This window comes from Bos grunniens, chromosome 11 (genome assembly GCF_055505025.1).
Source record: "Bos grunniens cultivar Pamir isolate PY7600 chromosome 11, Bosgru_T2T1.0, whole genome shotgun sequence".
In the NCBI taxonomy this organism is placed as follows: domain Eukaryota; kingdom Metazoa; phylum Chordata; class Mammalia; order Artiodactyla; family Bovidae; genus Bos; species Bos grunniens.
Genome location: NC_141175.1, coordinates 95,152,104 through 95,158,103, shown reverse-complemented (window position 1 = coordinate 95,158,103; position 6,000 = coordinate 95,152,104).

Sequence of the window (6,000 nt, the reverse complement as noted above, 5' to 3'; positions counted from 1 at the left end):
AAGCCGGCCAAGTTGCTTTTGTTTTCCTGAAGGCCCATTCTTGAGCCCTGGGGTTGCCTAGCACAGCCCTAAAACTAGCTTCCCTAGGAGTTCATAATTTTTGGAGCAAAGTCTCTGCCAGGACTAGGACACAGTGCCCAGAATTCCAGGGAATTCATTTAAAGGGGTCCCAGCTGGCTTAACTGCTGTGAGCCAGAATGGGGTGCACAGCCTGGCTCAGGGAGGCAGCCGTCCCGGGGTGACCAGCTCAGGGAAGGTGACGGCGCCCGGGCCTTCCACCTGGAACGAGGCCTTGCCTGGGGCTGGTTTCAGCTCTGCCCACCTGACGGGGGCATTCTCCTGTGCCTGGGAGGCAGTGAGAGGCTTGAGGACGGGGTGGAGCAGGAAGGGCAATGGCTACCATCCAGGCCCCAGGATTTATGAAACCCGAAACCTTGGGGACCCTCTTGAAGAAAATAATGCAAAGTATAAATTGCCAGGGCTTCTCAGGAGCCTAGACAAGTGAGAAACCCAAAGCTTCCTGGCCTTCCTGTGGCTCTGTCCCGGCTCCGAGCCCACCACCGTGCCAAGTGTTTCACATGGAATATCTCTGACATTTTTATCAATGTCATCACTGCCAATTGCCCAGTTAGGCAAGACTTCTTTTCCCCATTTTTATAAGATTGAGCCTGAGGGGTGAAGTGACTTGGCCAGGACTGTACATCTGATGAGCGGCAGGAATGACTCCCTGACCTGTACTCCTGTTGGCTGGTTGGTTCCAGGCCATCCTCAAGCTGTAGATGGGGTGTGTCCTCTGCCCTGGGGATCCTGATGAGGGACCAGTCACAGGGACAGGACAGTAGAAAAAAAATCCTTGTACCACAGAGCCCCAAGGGTTCAGTGACGGGTGCTCTGAGCCCCTGCCCTAGAGCAAGTATTCTTTCTTCCTCTAAACCGACTAGGACCCCGTGGAGCTGGGTCACTGTAGAGGGGGCTCTGGGGTTAAGGGACCCGGCAGAGAGCCACAGAGTCCTTCTCCTGTCACTGTAGCCGTCTCTGTGTAGCCTGCCCACGCCCCAGCCTCACCCTTGGCCTTCCCCACTCCACTGAGGCTCTGAGCTGTCCCTCTCTGCCGGCCAAGGCTGTCACCGCTCATGTGAGTTCTAAGGTACCGAGAGGGCTGGGTGGCCCAACCTTTTCCTGCCAGGCCAGAGGTGCCAAGGCCATGAAGCTCCGTGCCTGAACCGGCTTGTGGGGAGTGGGGAGGGGGCTGGGCATGTGAAGCTTCGGGGCGGGGGCTGGGGGCTCCGGAAGAACGTGTCTCCGTGAGCAGGCGTGAGTGTGGGAGAGCACCTGTGAGACAGGAACGTGAGCATCCACCCGAGAGGGGAATCTCTGCTAACGTTTCCCTGAGTGTGTGCTCTCGGCTGGATGGTTGTGCAGGGGAACTTGCCCACAGCTGCCACTTGCCTCTGAGGGCAATGCCTTGTCTCCCCCCAGAGGGCAAGCCTAGCCTAGGGCTGTCTGAGCTGGTGCTTTCATAACTAGTGTGGGGAGACCTAGCCTAAGCACCTCCATCCTCCTCTACTTCCCTCACCCTTCTCTCCTGGTTGGCCCAGGCCCCTCCAGGGGAGCTTGGCAGCCCTGCTTGCCCAGCCAGCACATGGACTCTCCCTGATGGGTCAGGAGAGCAGTGGGAAGAGAGTCCGTCTCTCTCTCGCATTGCCTGGCTTTCTTCCCGTGCTTCCGCCGTTCCCCGTTCCCACTTGGTTCCCACATGGTTTTCAGTGTGGCCTCTCCATCTGGCGCGTTCTGGCCCTTCTCTGGACCTCACCGGATCCTCACACTCCCTGCTCCCACAGAGGCCCCCTTCCTGTCTCAGCCCTGAACAAACAACAGCAGGCCGCCCAGTCAGGTAGTGCTGTCTGGGGGACCCACAGTCTGCGGCAGCACGCCGTGCAATGGGGAGCTCTGCCGTGCCGTGCAGCCTGGGTGGAGTGCAGTCTGTGGCAGGCAAGATCCAGACCCACGAGGAGGTGCCCCTGAAAGTGTTACGGCACTGTATGACATGGTGAAAAGCTCAGTGAAATGGATGGCTTTATACACAAGATGTCAACAGTAACTCAGCAGCTAGATTCAGAATCCTACCAATGACCATAGGTCAGGAAGCTCTATGCGAGTACGTGTGTGTCCCTAAGTTATGCGGGGGCGAAATAACTAACCTGAGTACCTTGATTACCCTGAGCTTCTAAGTGCTGAGTGGAAACAAACACGTCGGATCATCAGTCTCATGAGGTTAACACTAGGGCGTGAGTTTGGGGCAAAGAAGAGAGGCCCCTCTTTCCCAGACCTCTTTTTCTCTGCTTGTGCCTTGAATGTTGGTGTCCTTGGGGCTCTATCCTAGGCCCACTTCTCCTCCCGTGTAGGCTTCTCTACTCCCACGCCTTCCATTATCATCAGAACACAGATGACGTTTAAATCATTTCTAAGAGCCCACCAGAAAACTCCATTTGAATATCCCCTAGTCACCTTGGGACTTCCAGGGCAAAACCAAACTCATCATCTTGTTCCCTGAGCTTCCAGCTCAGTAGGTAATTCTGACATGCACCCAGCTACCCCGCCTGAAATCCTAGACACCCACCTTCCTCCCTACCTAATCAGTTGCCAAATATGTCAATTTTTTAATTGGACACTCCTAAAATATGTCCGGATTCCCTGGTGGCTCAGACGGTAAAGAGTCTGCCTGCCATGCAGGAGACCTGGGTTCCATCCCTGGATTGGGAAGATCCCCTGGAGGAGGGCATGGCAACCCACTCCAGTATTCTTTCCTGGAGAATCCCAGGGACAGAGGAATCCACTTTTCTCCATCCTCACTGCAGCCCGCTTGGTTTAGTCCTTAGTATGCTGGCTAAGAGCCCTGGCTAATGCAGATTCCCTGGGCTTGAATTCTAGAGGAGATTAAATCTAACCCCCGAAGTGCAGCAGGATTCATTTGGGTAAGTTGTCAAAACATTTGGTGCCTCAGATTCTTCGTCTATGAAGTGGGACTATAGTACCTACCTCCTGGGGTTGATGTGAGGATTAAATGAAATAATATATGTGAAGTGCTTTGAAGCGCACCAGGCGCATAGGACCCAGTGGTGGCCTTCGCTGCGGTGTTATTGCTTCACTACTGCTACTACTGTTATTGCTCCTGGGTTACCACCAGCCTTCTAACAGGACTCCCGCCTCAACCCTCATTCCCTTCTAATCCAGTGACCACATTGGAGACATATCCGAGGCTCAGATGACCAGCGCTCACGGGAATGAGCGGTGGAGCAGGCTCAGCGCCCAGGTCTCATGGATTCCAGAGCCAGTATTCCGAGTTACAGGCCACTCTGCCTATTTGCTGCAAGTATGATGAGTGAATGGATTTGGAAAAGCAGGGCAGGGAGGAAGGAAAGAAACCAGTGGAGGGAAAACTAAAAGAGAGAGAGAGGAGCTCCAGGTTTCCCACACAGAAGGGATTTCAGGAGGCAATCTAGTTGTGGGATGGGAGACCAGGGGCTTGGTACTGAAGCTGGGACTGAAGAGGAAGCCTAGAGTTCTGGTGGGCATGCTGATGGAGAGACTGTGTAGGAGGGGCCCAAGTCCTCCCACGAACTTTCTGGTGCCTCAGGGTGGTCAGGAAGGGGAAATCCTGGTGGGAGCACAGGTACAGGCTAGAACAGCCCTGGACTTCAGGACGGCGGGCCCCAGGGCGTCTTGCTGGGAGCACCTCCTCTCACCAGCGTCTGGGGAAGAATCTGAGGAGAGCCGTGGCATCTGGGACCACTTCAGCTCGGAGCTGGGGTGGACAGTGGGGTACAGGTGTGAGAAGAAAGGGGGGTGGACTTCAGGTGGGCGGCCATACAGCCCCCCTGCTCTGTGTCTCCTCCAGCTCCGCCTCCAGAGAGAGCCCACAGGAGCCACAGCCTCACGCAAGAGGAAGGGATTTGGACTCAGGGTTGGGGAGCTCTGCCAGCTAGCTTCTCGGGTGAGCTCTGCTCGCTGAGCTTTCTGAGCAAGGCTGCCAGTCAGCTGGCCGGCCGGCCTGCTGGGAGGCTTCTGGGCCAGAGCCAGCTAGGAATGGGAAGGCTGGTAGGAGTCAAATTGTTCTGGGCACTTTCTCTGGATGAGGGGATATTCTTCCTGGCTCCTTTGGCTGTGTCTGAGGCTGGCGACTGGGTTGCTGCTCTCTCCCTTCCAGCCCCAAAGAATGGAGACCTTTGGGAAAGCAGTCCAGTGACCCCATGTACTTTGCTTCAGGCCCCAAACTGCCTTGACAGTTCATCCAGCTCCATCTAGCAATCCTCTGAGTTCAGGTGCAGGGCAGAACTTTGGCAAGAAAAAGCCCACCCAATCCTTGTCCCAGCCAGGCCCAGGGAGAGAAGCTGGCTGCACAGGCCCGGATGGGGGAGGGCAGAGGGCACTGTACCTCCGTGAGCGACTCCTCTGAGCAGGCTTCCCAGCCCTCCCCTGGCATGGGGGGCTGGGAAGGGCAGCCCTGGAGGGAGGAAGCTGTGCTCCAGCTTGCCTGGCTCAGCCCGTGTGAAAATGAACAGTGTTCCTTTTAAAAATCAACCATCTTGCAATTTCTAGGATCCCTGGGATTTTTGCAGCTGAGGTGGTGGGTGGAGGGAACAGTTTTTAACACCAACAGCATGAAGGCAAAATCTCTTAGAGCCACCCGACCACATCCCCGCCTTTGACATCGGTGTTTTACCCTCCACAAAAGCCTTGGGTTCTCTGTCGTGCCTTTCTTTTTTCCTCCTGGATCTCCAATTGTCAAGCCTTCAAGAAAATGCACTTCAGTCCTTTGTCACTGAGTGTAATTTGATAAACTGAGCAGAAACACACTGCTCTCCCCATCCTTTCAAAAACTGTTACTGCCAGAGAAAGAGGATGAGGGAAAGAGATCTGAGGTCTTTGAATGGAAGTTTAAGCACGAGCGCACGCGTGAGCGGACAGACACACACAGACACACTCACACACACACACACACACACACACGACTCTCATGCACATACCAGGACATGGAGTTGCCTGGGATGGGAGGAGGTTGAATCCCAGATTCTTGTGCATGCGGCCTGGCCCTGGGGTCCTGGGGCGCATGCCCTTCCAGCTCCTAGCGACTCCCCTGGTTGCAACCGCCCAGTGGGCGGTGCCAGGGCAGGTTTCAGGCTATAAAGGGCTCTTGGCTCCCAGGGCCTGAGGGAACGCCATCGCTGCAGCACTGTCCCTGCCAGCCACAGCCAGCTTGGGGCACTCCGGCCGGTGTCCCATCGCCACCGGGCAGGCTACTCTTTTCCAGGCAGTGCCGACTTGGACACTGCCAGCTGCATTCCTCATCCCTACCTCGCTCCTTCCATCGGCAAGTCCCTTTTTTGGTTGCTTTGGTTTGGGTTGGGTATGGGGTAGGAGGAAGGGGACTGGCTGTGGGGGCTTTGACAGAGGAAGATGGGGATATTTCCATTTCTCTGAAAAAATTCCTTCTGAGGCAAGTGTCCGAAGCTGCGATTTCTGAGATGAGGTATGGGGTGAGGCTTGTTCCACATTCAGGCAAAGGAGGAAGCAGCAAAGTTCGCTCCTAAGGGCTGCCTGCCTGCTTCCCAGCGCTGCAAGGGGGTGGGTGAGGGGCTCCCTCCCCCAGCCATGGGTCTCAGAGCAGCTGGCAGCAAGGTGCCAGGCTGTGTCTGCATCTGGCCCCTGCCAGGTAGAGACACTTGGGGGGTTATCGATAAAATAAAACAAAAACAAAAGAGTCTAAAGAGCTAATGATGAGAGGGTACTGGGGGTAATGTGGGAGCAAGTCACACTGAGGGACAAGGAAGAAGAAGAAACCTTTAGGAAATAAATAATTAGAATCCAGAATCTAGCTCTGCTTCGGAAGCACCACAGGCAGCAGGATGGTGGCTCCAAAGAGGTGGGGGGCCTGGCTGGGACTCTGGCAGGTAGTGGTTTTGAAGGGGCCCATAAATGTTCTAAACAGTTCAGAGCCTA